This window comes from Aethina tumida, chromosome 1 (assembly GCF_024364675.1).
Source record: "Aethina tumida isolate Nest 87 chromosome 1, icAetTumi1.1, whole genome shotgun sequence".
NCBI lineage: Eukaryota > Metazoa > Arthropoda > Insecta > Coleoptera > Nitidulidae > Aethina > Aethina tumida.
This window is the reverse complement of record NC_065435.1, coordinates 41,611,210-41,626,083: the sequence shown is the minus strand read 5'-3', so window position 1 is coordinate 41,626,083 and position 14,874 is coordinate 41,611,210. Positions and strand designations below refer to the sequence as shown.

At 30.6% G+C, this 14,874-nt stretch overlaps 1 protein-coding gene across 2 annotated transcripts in view; it reads right to left on the bottom strand.

Moving 5' to 3' along the window:
- LOC109594365 (semaphorin-1A) overlaps positions 1 to 14,874 on the bottom strand; it is a 345,269-nt gene that overhangs the window by 295,861 nt on the left and 34,534 nt on the right. The window lies entirely within an intron of this gene.

The window sequence follows — 14,874 nt, the reverse complement described above, 5'->3', positions numbered from 1 at the left end:
CATGCATGAACTGCTCAAATTTATAATGTCAATAAATCTTTTAACTACTCGTACACAATATTAATTTTAAATTAGAGTCCATCAACGTTTAAGATCTAACACCTGAGCCAATGATGAGAACAAAGCGTCTTGTATCAAGAAGATTGAAGAAGTTCACTGAAACAGGGATTTGGAAGTGTAATCGAGAGTTGAAATGTTATGGGGAAGACAGAACTTGAGAATAATGACCGAGATGGAGTAATTGAAAGTAGAGATCACTGGCCAAGTTTAATAATTATTGGACGACGGTAATCGAGAAAATAGATGGAAACGTGCAATCGATACGGGGACCTTAATAAATAATAACAGACCGCAATCTATTATTGATGGAACACAAGGAGTGTATCGGGAAAAAAATAATAAAAAAGGGATTTTCTAAAAGAGATACAGTTAACAGTGTGTAAAACGGTTAAAAATTTCAAGACTGCATTGCAGTAGCAGAGACATTATTCAATCATTCCTTCTCCCGGCTCGTCACTTCACTAATTTAAAGTAATTGAAGGCTATTATCGTTTTTTATTGTGTTGTTATCCAGTGAAAACATCCAAAGCATCTGCTATTTGTTCAGATTTATTACGTTGCTTAGTTTCTGGTTGGTTCTGGTCGCTTATTTTTTTTAGCGCGATCCTCGGCAATGGATTTCGATTTTCTCCTGCAACGGGAATAAAGGATTTCGCGCCGCGGAGGTCCATTATGTGCCTTCTCCCGGAGATAATTGCAGTATTTTTTGATATTTTAATGGATAACGGATTCCGTGGAGAGAGGGTCGTTTCAGGAAATTTACTGTAATTTATCAAGCGACTTGGGGAAATAAAGCAAGCACAATATTAGTCGGAGCTTATTTTTTCCAAGTCTGGACGTTTTCAAAAGTGACGAAACTTGCTTTTGTGTTATTATTAATATTATTATTTGAAGTCCAAATACAAAACTGTCAGCCTGTCTCACATTTTAACGTTGAAAAAAAAACGTATTTATTGGGATAAATCCGATTTATTAAAACGGTTGATATGAATATTCAAAAAAGGATTTGCAGCACAATAATCTTGATCCGACAGATTGCGCACATCAAAACTACGTTTACTAAAATGAAAATTGTAAATTAACGTCGGTATCAGTCAGATAGCCATCACGTCCAAATAATTTTTGCTATCCCAAACAACCGGCCAAACTTTTCATTTAATTAAAAACACGAAAATCAAATATTGATAAAAACCCATTAAAAAAATTGATTATCCTCCGGCCGTAATTTATAGCACGACAGGATAAGTTCGCATATCAATTTATTATAATCTGGAAGAGGGAGAGAGAGGAAAACAAATTTAGAATAAAGTGGCGAAGATTTGTCTAGTCCCTGTAATAAATTTTCGCAGTCGTAAGATGGAAAGTTACCGTAAGCCTGGTGAATGATAAATTTAAGAAAATGGCCGAATCCATGGAATTTTTGCCGATAATTAAATTTACACGTTTCTAAAAGGCATCGCTCATAATGAAATAGGACGCACTGAATTATTATGTTTGCATTCAATTATTCCAGGTAGTCACATTGTATGATTCGCAGTTAGACAAACAGTCAGTGTTCTCGGAAATATAAGAAAAGCTCTGTTTCCGGAAATTTAATTTTCCCCGTTGACAGTGAAAAATATTCACGGCAGATTCGCGGTAACGTTTTCATGACCCAGAATATAAAGCGATACACCGATTACCGATAAACAGTTGAACTTGAAATCGGGAGCTTTCGCATTAAAACATTATTTCCCGAAATTAACTTTCCTGGTAAATGTTACGAAATTACGAGAACAATTTCATGACTCAGGAATCGGTGCATCGACGATATTCGGGTACGTGCTCGAACTTGACATTCTGAAAATGAATTTGTTTCGATTGTTGGACAAGTTTCAACGTTTTTTTTTATTTAACTGGACGTTTTGTTAATTACCCTTGCGTGTTCACGTTTGCCAATATAAAAGTAAACATGAAATTTAAGTTCGGGGGATTTTCAATTGACAATTTAATTGATATTGTTCGTACAAGTTTCAACTTTGGAATACAGAAATTTTCTCCCACATTTTTTAAGACAACTCGGGTGTGCCCTGTATGAAAATCTTCACTTTCACAATGAATGAATTCACCTAAATAATGACATGATTTTTGCATACATATTAATGGTAAGCTTGATTGAGTTGAACAATATTTCTTTAGAAAGGGATTAAATTGGGTGCACAAAATAAACATAATTCGTTTCTAGGGGAAAGAAAATTATGAGTTACATCTGTTGAAACATTCATGCAATTTACGCATATTTCAGTCACTTTCATTATTTGAATTTTTTTAGCTGCAAATTGATATTTTATTCCATTACAAATATTTCAAGGCCTAGCTGACGAATATCCGTAAATCGATGACCAGTGACTAACTGAAATTCCCCGTAATTTCAATGGTAAGGGTAAGTATATTTAAATAGCATTCCTGAAAAACAAATTTTCAGTATTACTAAAAAATTCTATAGAAGTGAATATTCAGTGAATGTTTGTATTTAGTCCAGAATTCCAAGTATTCGTTAAAAAGCTTTTATGTCAATACAAATGTCCCAATTATTGCTACTATATACAGGGTGTTTTAAGAATAAGATGAAATATTTAAGAAGCAATTTTTAGGTTTATATGAACATATGTTCTAGACGCCTTACATTATGAGATACAGGGTGGTAAGTTTTCAATAAATTATTTTTTTTTAATATATATTATACAGCATTCCAAGGAGTAGTTAAAAAGTTTTTAAGTCAATACAAATGTCCCAATTATTATTGCTATATACAAAGTGTTTTAAGAGTAAGATAAAATATTTAAAAGGTAATTCTTCGGTTCATATGAACATATATTCTAGACGTCTTACATTATGAGATACAGGGAGGTGAGTTTTCAATAAATTATTTTTTTAATATCTTTTATGTTCAAAGGAGTCGTTAAAAAATTTTAAGTCAATACAAATGTCCCAATTATTATTGCTATACATAGGATGTTTTAAGAGTAAGATAAAATATTTAAACGGCAGTTCTTGGGTTCATATGAACATATATTCTAAACGTCTTATATTATGAGATACAGGGTGGTAAGTTTTCAATAAATTATTTTTTTTAATATATATTATACAGCTTTCCAACGAGTAGCTAAAAAGTCAATACAAATGTCCCAATTATTATTACTATATACAGGGTGTTTTAAGAGTGAGATAAAATATTTAAAAGGCAATTTTTGGGTTCATATGAACATATGTTCTAGATGTCTTACATTATGAGATACAGCATTCCAAGGAGTCATTAAGAAGTTTTTAACTCAATACAAATGTCGCAATTACTATTGCCACATACAGGGTGTTTTAGGAGTAAGATAAAAAATTTAAGAGGTAATTCTTGGAATCATATGAACGTATGTTCTAAATGTCGTACATTATGGGATACACAGGGTGGTAAGTTTTCAATAAATTATTTTTTTATAATATCTATTATACAACATTCCAAAGAGTCGTTAAATAGTTTTTAAGACAACACAAATGTTCCAATTTTTATTGCTGTATACTGGATGTTTTAAGAGGCAATTCTTGGGTGCTTTTGAATATTCTCTTGTAGAAAATGTGTTAAAAGTATGGTAAAAATATTTAATAATATTAAAAAAAGAGGTCCTAGATATTTCCATAATTGCGAATATGGCTCGGAATTTCCTAAGATGTTAAAATGTGAAGGAAAACAACTAATACTACTAATAATATATGTACACATATCTAGGAAATATTTTTTTTATCACACAGTGACTCACTCCTTCAAATCTTTTACTTTACTTTTAAAACAAGCTTTTAGACAGTATATATGACCATGCAGAAAAATGCTTATTATTTTGTTTGACACACGAGAGTTCAAAATTCCTTAAAATTGAATAAGATTTATAAAATTAATCTTTATTCTGAGAAAAAGCAGTAATACACCATATTTTTCATAAGTTTAAATTCTGCACGAACTGAAACTGGTAAAAAAATTGTTATATATTAGAAAATGTCTCTTTGATTCACGGTATCTGTGTATCAAATTCCATTAAAATAATAACTACAGTGAGACACAAATATTAAAAAAAAATATATTTTTTAAAGTTAACCACACTGTGTCCCAAAATTTAAGACGAAAAAAAGAAATAAATTATTAACTTTGATAGTGAAATTCTATACAAACCTTTCAGGGTCCTATAAAGGTAATTTTGGTTAGGTTCAAACAAAGCAATTAAAAGACTATTAAGATTCATTTTCTCTTCAATTATTTTGTTTTTTTTTTTTTTTTTGAAGAAAAGGTTACATGTCAGGAAGCAAATTAAAATTTTCCATCATAACATCTCTGCTTGAAATGTTTGTGATTAAATACTAGTAAAAATATTAAACTTGAGATATTTGAATTATTTGTTATTGAAAACTAACTAACTGATTCCAATGGTGAAAGTAAATTGTGGATTTTCTACATACAGATGTTTTGCTGTAGATCTGTATAATAACGACCAAAATTGAGGAAAAAGAGTCACAAAATATTTCATTTATGTTTACAATTTAACTATTTTAATAAGGAAACAATTTCTAAAATTAATTAACCGACTATGTTCAAAGTATGTTCATAAAGAAAGTCCCAACAAAATTATTATTTCACGGAAAACATAAACGGCAGCTTATGAATGTTGAGCGCACATTCTTCGATTTCCATCTACAGAAATCAACAACGGCGAACACCGGTGGTAGCAACGTTATTGTTACAACTCCTGCAATCGCTTAGTTCGAGTTTGAGGCGAATTCCTGCTGAGATCAGTACAGGAAATACCTACGGTACCTGATTAATACGCGAACAGCGAGGATCATTCGATTTAATCACTGTAATCGCGTTCGGAATTATTTTCTGTGTCCTGTACGGATGGACGGTGAAAACTGGTGGTTTATATCTGACCGGAGGGCTTTAAATCGTTATAAGGTGGTTCGATGCGTTATGTCTGGGATGTTTTTAATATTTCCCAACGTGCAATTATTCGCGTACCGATGAGCACAGTTAAAATACTGATTATAGACAAACATGCATGACTAAAGTGTGCACATCCTAATTAACGGAGCTGTTGATATTTCCGGTTATGATTGTTGGTTTTAAGTAAATCCTAAGTTTACTCAATATGGTAAACATATCTTCGGAAAACTGTTGTCGCCGTTAATATATTCGCAGTCAAATTACCTTGACTAAGCAGATAAATGGTTAACTCATGAATTTAGATACTCAGCCTGATATATTGTGAGATCGCAACAGTTCTTGATCTTGATTAACGATATGCCAAGTACGTTTTCATTAGGTTTCTGGAATTGCAATTATGATTAATGTAAGCTAAGCATTTCGGTAATCATAATATATAAATGGTAATACTGTAATTAATACCTACTACACGCAATTTGAAAGTATAATGTTCGACGTAAACGTAAGCGACTGTGCGTACATAACGGAAGAGATGTGTTTTCTCAGGCATAGATAATTCATGCAAACACTAAAATATTTTCCAATTACACTAATCAAACTGGATCGTTCGCGATCATCGTCCAATCGACGACCCCTAAACCGGCTGAAAAACACCCGAATCGCAGCAATTCGAACGATTGCAGAAATATGGAAACATGGAAACGTTGAGGCGGAAAGCTGCACCGCTAAAAATTGATTATTGGTTGAAACCGCCCGGGGGTAATTTATTACATGGACTGTCACAGTTGTAGTTGAAGGGAATGAAAGGGAGACAACCCAATTAGCATTGCTACTTAATGCTAATTGAATCAGCAGCGGCTCGTGGCATTGTTTCAGGGGGGGGCTGCATTGTGAGCGTCCTGTCACTCAAAATTTTCGCCGTCGTTCTTGGTTATTTCAGTTTCTCTACCAATTAAATGTTGATTGTGGCTTCGGTTTTTTTTAATTGTCAAAGAAAATTGGAATTTTTTAATAAATTTTTGTCCGAAATTTCTTATTAGGTTTCTTCGTAGTTAAGTTGTTTCAATTGATTAAATATACAGTGGTATCCTAAATAGTCTGTGTCCCCCTGAATTTTTCAGTGGAGCAAGATGGACATTAAAACTAAGTTTGTCCGTGAAAATGACATATGCCAAATTGCCCAATACCATATGGACATATTTTATTATGGAGAGGGTGGTCTTGTGATAATTCACTTGAGAATATTTTTATTCTCTATTGAATCCTTTGGCTGGTATCTAATGTATAAATTACATTTATTATTATTATTATTACGTACAATTTGGTTTACTATTACTTAAAAATTCGAAATTCCCATAAAAAATAGGTAATATAGGACAATATTAGACTATTTTTTTCAGTTTAGTTTTCTGAATTCTTGGTTGGAATAGTTATTAGGGGGACCTCAACGTATATTTTTCTCTTGTTTTTACCATTTATAAGGAAGTTAAATCTCATCAACTTTTAAATAATATTTAATAATATTTAATAATAATTTCCAAATGTATCAAAATTATAGAAAAAACTTTTAATTTTAATTTAAAACTGCTGATAATCGTCTCGATTCCGAACGGTTACCTTTAATGTTAAATTATTGATATTTAATTTAAGTTACAGTTTCGTATTAAAGCTTTGTAATGTCACTTACCATTGTAAATCGAAATGCTTCCATAAATCGACGAAGTTCGAAAATTAGAGAATTTAGTTGTTTAACAGCTACAGAATTATCTTGGTTACAATGGTGGTTTTAAGATAAATTATTATTATAAACTAAGGTAATCTGTTGCTATTATATAATTTAGTAGTTTTTCTCTAGTATCAAATATACATAAGGTATACTGTATAACTTATTCATTAGAAGTTAATAGAGAACGGAAAAGGGTATTGATTTAAAATTTTTATAGCAGTTATAACTTGACTTGTGCTACTTTTCCAATTTATGTTAAATAAAATTTCCGGTTTCTTTATATCATCAACTTTGTTATTTTCAATTAAACATCCTGTATATTTTTGTATTTTTAAATTTTACAAATAAAATGACAGTATGAAATAGTTTGAGTTATTAATTTTTCTTTCCAAAAATGTTCACTGTTAAAATGTCTATAAAGCCACCAATTTTGATGCTGAAAAGGCATACACGTTAACCAAGAACCACCGTCTTATAAGCCATTATTGGTACTCTCTAAATTTTATACAGGGTGTTCCTTATTTACGTTTAATATTTTGGATTTTAAAACACCAATAAAATTGTTATTTTCAATGGAACACCATTTTAAGTTTTCATATAAATAAACTGAATATTAAAAAGCCTTTTAATTGGTATAAACATTCACCATACTTAAAGTGAATATTAAGGGAGATTTTGCTAAAAATGTAAATTGTCAGCTAGAAAACAAATGCCATCTGTGGTGCGATCATTATTAGCAACTTAAAATGGGATCATCCTCATAATTTTTTTTATTTACAATTCTATTCTCATGAATAATAAATAGTAATTAAAATGTATTTTACAATTTTTATGGTAAGCATAGAATTATATGCTTATTTACTTTCAAGTACAGTCAGTTATAGAACATTTCCAAATAAAAAATTATATTTAATTACCTTAATTTAAAACTGTTTAAATGTTTTATTATTAAATTAATTTCCTGTATAATAAATGAATGACCATCTACGGTAATATGTTATTCAAATTTGCAATTTTTATTTTAGATTTATTCAAGTTTCTTCCATAGTTTGGAAACTCTCAGAACTCCTTGTGCAATAATTTTAACGCTAAGTTACTGTGTAAGTATCTATTGTGAGTATTTAATAATTCTAAAACATCCATATTAAATAAATAAAACACCAATGACAATGTAACACAAAATGTAAGGTTACGTTTTGAATATTTCATTGCGCATGTCCAAAAAATTTGATCACAACCTTTACCACAAGATCTGTCCCAAATAAGTAAGAATTTCTACTGCGCATGCGACTGACTGTCTTAAAGCAGTAATTTCATGAATACGAATAAAAGTTTTATTTATTGAAGTACAATAGTAATAATACAGATTTGATATTTTTCCACAAAATCCTGCGTTAAAATGCAATAGAAACATTTATGAAAGTGGTCAAAACCGTGCCTCCTTAAACACTGTTAAAAGTTAATTTATTTAATTTACTTCCAGTCAACGACCACATAAAAATAAGTGATTCCAAACATTCAATTTATATTTAATTTATTTGAATCATTAACACTAAAATTCAGAAAATGTATTTAAAAGATAAGAGAGCTATTGTCGGAGTTCTAGTACAATAATAAAGCACCGCTCAAATTTAAATTTTTACCTAATAAACAGTCTAAACGAACTTTACTCGAAAGTGGGAACGCGTCCTCTCGTCAAAATTCGTTAAAACTGCAATAGTACATTTATTCATCACTTCTTGTGAGTTCTGAAAATTATACATAAAAGTTTGACCTATTTAACTTACTTGCATTTCATTTAAAACGTATTAATAAAATCTAGATTTTACATAATGCATAAATTTGTTAATATTTGACAAAATTTTTAATTTAATAAATTAAATATAATTTTTGACCTGTTTAGGTACCGCCATTACAAATTCAAAGCCAACTAACTACGTGTGATTAAAATTTTATATTTTTATTCTATTAATCGCAGTTATATTTTTAGACAATTGATTTAAACATTAAAAAGGTGTTGTTTAGTATAATAGCAATAATATAGATTTGTTTGAAATTAAATTAACCTAATAAAGAGTCTCAATAGGACATACCTGAAATTTCTGAAATTTCTACAAAATCCTGCGACAAAAACACACCACATCAGTCGAAAGTGTCAAAGAATACCACGCGAAACATTTTACAAATATATAACAACAGAAACATTTGTTAAAATTATCGAAAAATCGAGTAAAAACCGCGGACGCGTCTTCTCCTCAAACACCGTTAAAAGTTTAATAAATATGTTAGTTCCTGTATCTGCCGTCGACCAATAAAAATGCAGAATGCACCAGTTTTTCTAATTCCTGGAAACGTTACATGCGCGTTTGACCCTTTTGATTTCCTTGCATAAACCCTATTTTAAATAATGAAATTATATTTAAATATTTTACTTACTTCAGATTACACAAAAATATTTTATTAATAAATTTAATATAACTTTTGATTATTTTTGTTACCACCATGACAAATGCATAGCCAACTGCGAGTATAAATTTTGTAAATTCTATATTATTAACCGGAGCTACATTTTTAGTTGATCGATTTAACTGAGAAAAAGGTACTGTTTAATCCTAATTATTAGTGGCAATATAAATGTGTTTCAAAATAAAATTAACCCAATATAACATACCCCAGACAGGTTCAAAATTCCACAATATCCTGCGATAAAATCACACCAATCAGTCAAAGGAATCATAAAACACCGCACGAGACATTCACAAATGTAACACAACAAAAACATTAGTAAAAATTATCGAAAAATCGAGGAAAAACTGCGGACGCGTCCCAAACACCGCTAAAAATGCATTAGTTCACTTATTTGTCGTCGACGAACAGTGATGCAAATATATACCGGTTTTTCTAATTCCTGGAAACCATGCATACACGTTTGACCTATTTAATTTATTTGCGTAAACTATATTTTAAATAATAAAATCATATTTAAATGCATTACTTGATTCATATTAGACAAAAATTTGTTATTATTAAATTAAATATTTGGTAATTTTTGATTCGTTAAGTTGCCACCGTGACAAATGCACAGCCAACTATAAAAATGTGCGGCTTCAGTTTTGTAAACTCAATTTTATTAATTGGAAATGTATTTAGATAATCGGTTTAACTTACAAAAACGTGTTGTTTAGTACAATAGTAATGATATAAACGTGTTTCGAAACAAAATTAATTAATAAAGTGTGACAGCGTAACATACCCAGAGTATCTTCAAATTTCCACAGCATCCTGCGATAAAATCACACCAATCAGTCGAAGGAATCATAGAACCACCTCAAGAGACATTTGCCAAGGTAACACCACAACAGAAACATTTGTAAACATTGCCGTAAAACGTATTAAAAACCGCGGACGCGTCTTCGCCCCAAACACCGCTTGAAGTGCATTAGTTCACTTTACTGTCGTCGTCCAACAGAGATGCAAAATAACCGGTTTTCATTATTTCCTGGAACCATTTGACCCTTTTAATTTATTTGCGTAAATAACAAAATTATATTAGCTCAGATTAGACAAAAATATTTTAACAATAAATTCCTGTCGTATTTTAACTGACATCATAGTGAATTTTAAAAATATTCGGTTAAAAATTTGTAAATTGTATCCTTTTAATCGGAGTGAATTTAAATAATCGATTTAAAATGATAAAAAATATGTTGTATCGCAAAACAAAAATAATGTAATAAACAATTCCAATAAAACATATCTGAAATATTGATAAAATTTTAAAAACCATCGTTAAAATCACCGAAATCAGTTGATTTATTTGTTTTGACAAATCCATAGCCTACTATAAAAATGTGTGATTTTAAACTTACTGTTATATTTTATTTATTCGGATTATGAACTGCGATGTACTGAAAATTAGTTTGAAGGACGAGACAACAGATGTCGTTAATTATTTTTTTTCTGATAAAGTTACAAGGAGTACATGTAATATAATTTTTTTTGATAATTAATTGACGTGTATTTTAGGATATTATATATTTTTATAATTTTTTTCTTACATTTTTATCGGTATCAAATAATGTTATTTGTTATAATAATTTAAATTAAAATACTTATTTTTTTTTTAAATTTTCAAATAATTTTTAATCAAAACTATAAAATAATTATTAACACTAAAAATTATATTAAATTCCCTTTTTTTCATTTATCTAAAATCATTATACACATAATAAAGGCAGTCATTTTACTGAAACAGTGGGAAAACTTAATTATTTTTTATACATGTCAATTTCTCTTTGTTTTTTACAATCTCGTGCTAGGTAGATTTATCAAATTCTCCTCCTTTCTTTGTCATTGAGACTACTATCTCAGTGAACAAGATAAGAATATTATATATGTCCAAATTGGTTGGTATAAGAAGAGTCCGAGGTAAGTTCATGAATGTTGCTAATCCAGCTCTTATCAAAGCAAGTAGAGTTATGTTAAAACCTCTCCATATAAATCTCGCCCTAATAAAGAACTGAAAACAAACTTTAGATGTTACCAGGCCTACATTTCAGTAACTTATCATCGTTTTTCAGAAACTGTCCATCTAAAACATTAAATAACGTTTGTTTAAAGACCCTCAAATCTGTATGATGATGCAGAAACATGACGTATTTGTGCAGAAATTAAATGAAAATGACTCACGATCTTGGTTGTCGTTTAAGGCTGTTGGTCATGGTTTTCTCGGAAACAAGACTTGATAATTATTTAAAAGTTAATAAGAATTTAGTGCTTTTGAAACTAGTATGCTGTACAACGCATCTAGATTAATTCCTCCTAATTTAGGAGTTGAAAATGATAAACAAGGAGAACATTTTCACTAAAATTTAATTACTACGTAAATGAGATACCACGATTATTCAAAAGAGGCTATGATAGATGATAATTGCTGAAATGTTACACAAGAAACTAGAATAAAAAAATCAGCACATACATTTTGGTGTGTACAAATAATTAATATTATTTTGTACAAAATATGTTATTATTAATTCAAATTAATACATAAAAAATAAAAGTAAAACTAATTTAGTTTATAGTTGTAGCACAAAATCTACAAAAAGCAGTATAACACACATCTTTGCTTAAATGTCTGTATGTGTCACTACTAGATGTATGTACTTATGTTTAAAAAGGTCAAAATGATCATAAAAGAACCGTCAATGCCAACAAATTGTGATTTTTTTATGGTTTTCTGTCATTCTTAATGCTTAAAATTTAGAAGACGAATAAATAATTGTACATTTACGTTCAAAAATGGAGCATTTTCCCATAGAAATAGAGATTTTATAGACCAACGTAGTATAGATATTACTATTTTGAAAATGAGAGGGTAGCTAACCAAAAAATCATTAACATGAATTTTATCGAAATATTCCAAAACATGTAAACTAGTTTTGAACATTTGAATCCTCAAATCCTTAAACTTATTATGTAAAATAATGAAAGTAACATCTTTAGTTGTTAAAATAACAGATGTAAGATAAAATAAAGTATTTAATAATAATAACAAAAAACTAATAAGTATCAATTTACTATTTATGCTATGCTCATATTACTTAAACATCTTCAGGAATTTATTATACTTTAAAAACAAGATAATGCATGTGTTGTATATGACTGGAAAGTATGATAAATTTTAATATAGAAATTCTTTCTGTTACTCTTTGATCAATAATAATTATGATTTTTGCCATATTTTAAATAGAAGTACAATGCACTGGAAGAGTTTTTGACTAATTCCTTGAAGGATGCTGCAATCCTGTTTACAAAATATTCTCCAGTATGTCATTATCAATATCTGTGTCATATTTTGTAGATTTAAAATCAGATTTTCAGAATTTCATTATCTTCCTCTCCTTCGGAAAATTGATCAAAACCATTAAAATAATTGAGAGTGGACTCAACTTTAAAGACGTTCTTACATGTTCTGAATGCCTCATCAACACGGTCCATTATTGTGTAGCCCCTTTTTTATTTTCAAAATTTTATTGGAAAAAACAAATGTCTAAATATCCCAAAATCTGTGAACTAATTTACTGATGATTTTTGAACATTTGAATCCTCAGATCCTTAAACATATTATGTAACATCCTGAAAGTAACAACTTTAGATGTTAAAATAATAGTTACAAGATAAAATAAGGTATTTAATAATATCAAAAAACTAATAGGTATCAATTTACTATTTATGCTATGCTCATATTACTTAAACATCTCCAGGAATTTATTATATTTAAAAAACAAGATAACCCATATGTTGAACGTCAAAATTTGTTGCCTTTGCAATCAAGTTTGTTAACAACTTTTAAATACTTGCTCACATACACAATATGTATTTTGGTGTGTGTGACACGATCGTAATAAAACTGTCGGATAAAATAGGTTCACCTCCGTGTCAAGCGAGATAAGACGCGACGTACAATAAGTTCGTGCAAACAAATTCTTTAATTAACAGGAACGATGATTTAAGTCCAGAACCCGTAACGAATCCGGCTTTGTTTTCGCGACTACCTTGTCCCATGATACGGCGGGTTCCCACCCGGCAATGGTCCTGCCAAACGATGTGACATAATTACAGATGGCAATCGGAGTCCATATATATGCCCTAAACAGATAGTCAGATATAAACCGCAATTACAACTAATTACAGAAAGTTAATGGCCTCGACCGCTGTCCCCTTGCGCGCAAAGCCACAGGTCACATACCAGATTACTGTGGGCATGGACGGGGCTTGCCACCGATCGCGGGGCCCCCGCTCTCCTGTCTCTCCGTTCCGGTTAGCCGTCAGGTCGCGCTCACCCATTCAGATTTCGCAGCCCGTGGACCCCGTTCGGTCGGTGGCAACTGCATATGGGGGCGCGCTGCCGCCGCCACCGCCGCCGCCGCCGCCTTAATTACTGCCATTCATCAATTCGGGCCCGAAACGGCGCGGCACGGACCGTGAAAATAAGATAATCGAATCCGGATCTACGTTCCGGAATGGCTTCACGTAGCCCCGAAATCGGGAAATGTGTCGCATTCTTGCACCACCGTCTCACTGACACTGTTTATGAACTTGGCAAACTTGCGGGCGGTCCGAAAATAATTTAATTTTGATGATTTTCGTCTGTATTTGAATGTGACACGGTGGTATTTACTTTAACCAATACAGGGAAAATTTTGATCAATGAGATCTTGTAATGATTTTCAAAAAACTATGTCATTTAAATCGGACTACAACACTTTTAATGAATCCCAAACAACTCTGTTGAAAGTTGCTTCAATCCTGCCCTCTTCAGTATGTCACTTCCAATGTCAACATATACAGATTTGGAATCAACTCTGAATGAAAAACATGACAACATCTTCACCTGTATAAAATTCTGAAGTAACCAGACTAGTGAAAACTATTGTATATTTTAGGCAATTTGAATGTCTTCATCACTTTCCTTAGAACGTTGACTTAGAAATTAAAGGAATTTCATCATTCTCCTCTCTTCCAAAATATTGATCAAAAACAGCTTTTTTTAAACAAATGAGAGTGGTCTCAATTTTAAATATGTGTCTAGTTACAATAAGTCAATAAATATGTAGGTAATATTTCTAATTTCTTTTAGTCAAGTCTTTTCAAAGTTTTTGTCAAAATTCTACAAAAGTAATGGCATTTTACATTTTGTGTGACATCTTGATGAATTGGTTGCACCTTTGATATTATATTTGACTGGCAAAAACAAGTATGATAAATTTTAATTTAGAAATTCTTCATGTTCACCTTCGATCAATAATATTTATAAATTTTGCTACGTTTTAAACAGGAATGTAAAGCACTTAAAGAGTTCCTGACTAATTCCTTTGAAGGATGCTGCAATCCTGTTTACAAAATATTCTCCAGTATGTCACTGTCCATATCTATGTCGTATTCTGTAGATTTGAAACCATATTTTCAGAATTTCATTCTCTTCCTCTCCTTCAGAATTTTGACCAAAACAAACTTTGGAATTGGACAAATTTTAACTTTATTATTATCTTATATAACTTTAATTATATTAAATTAAATTTTTAATTACCTTTGATCAATCTCTCGTTATTTATTATTTACCATG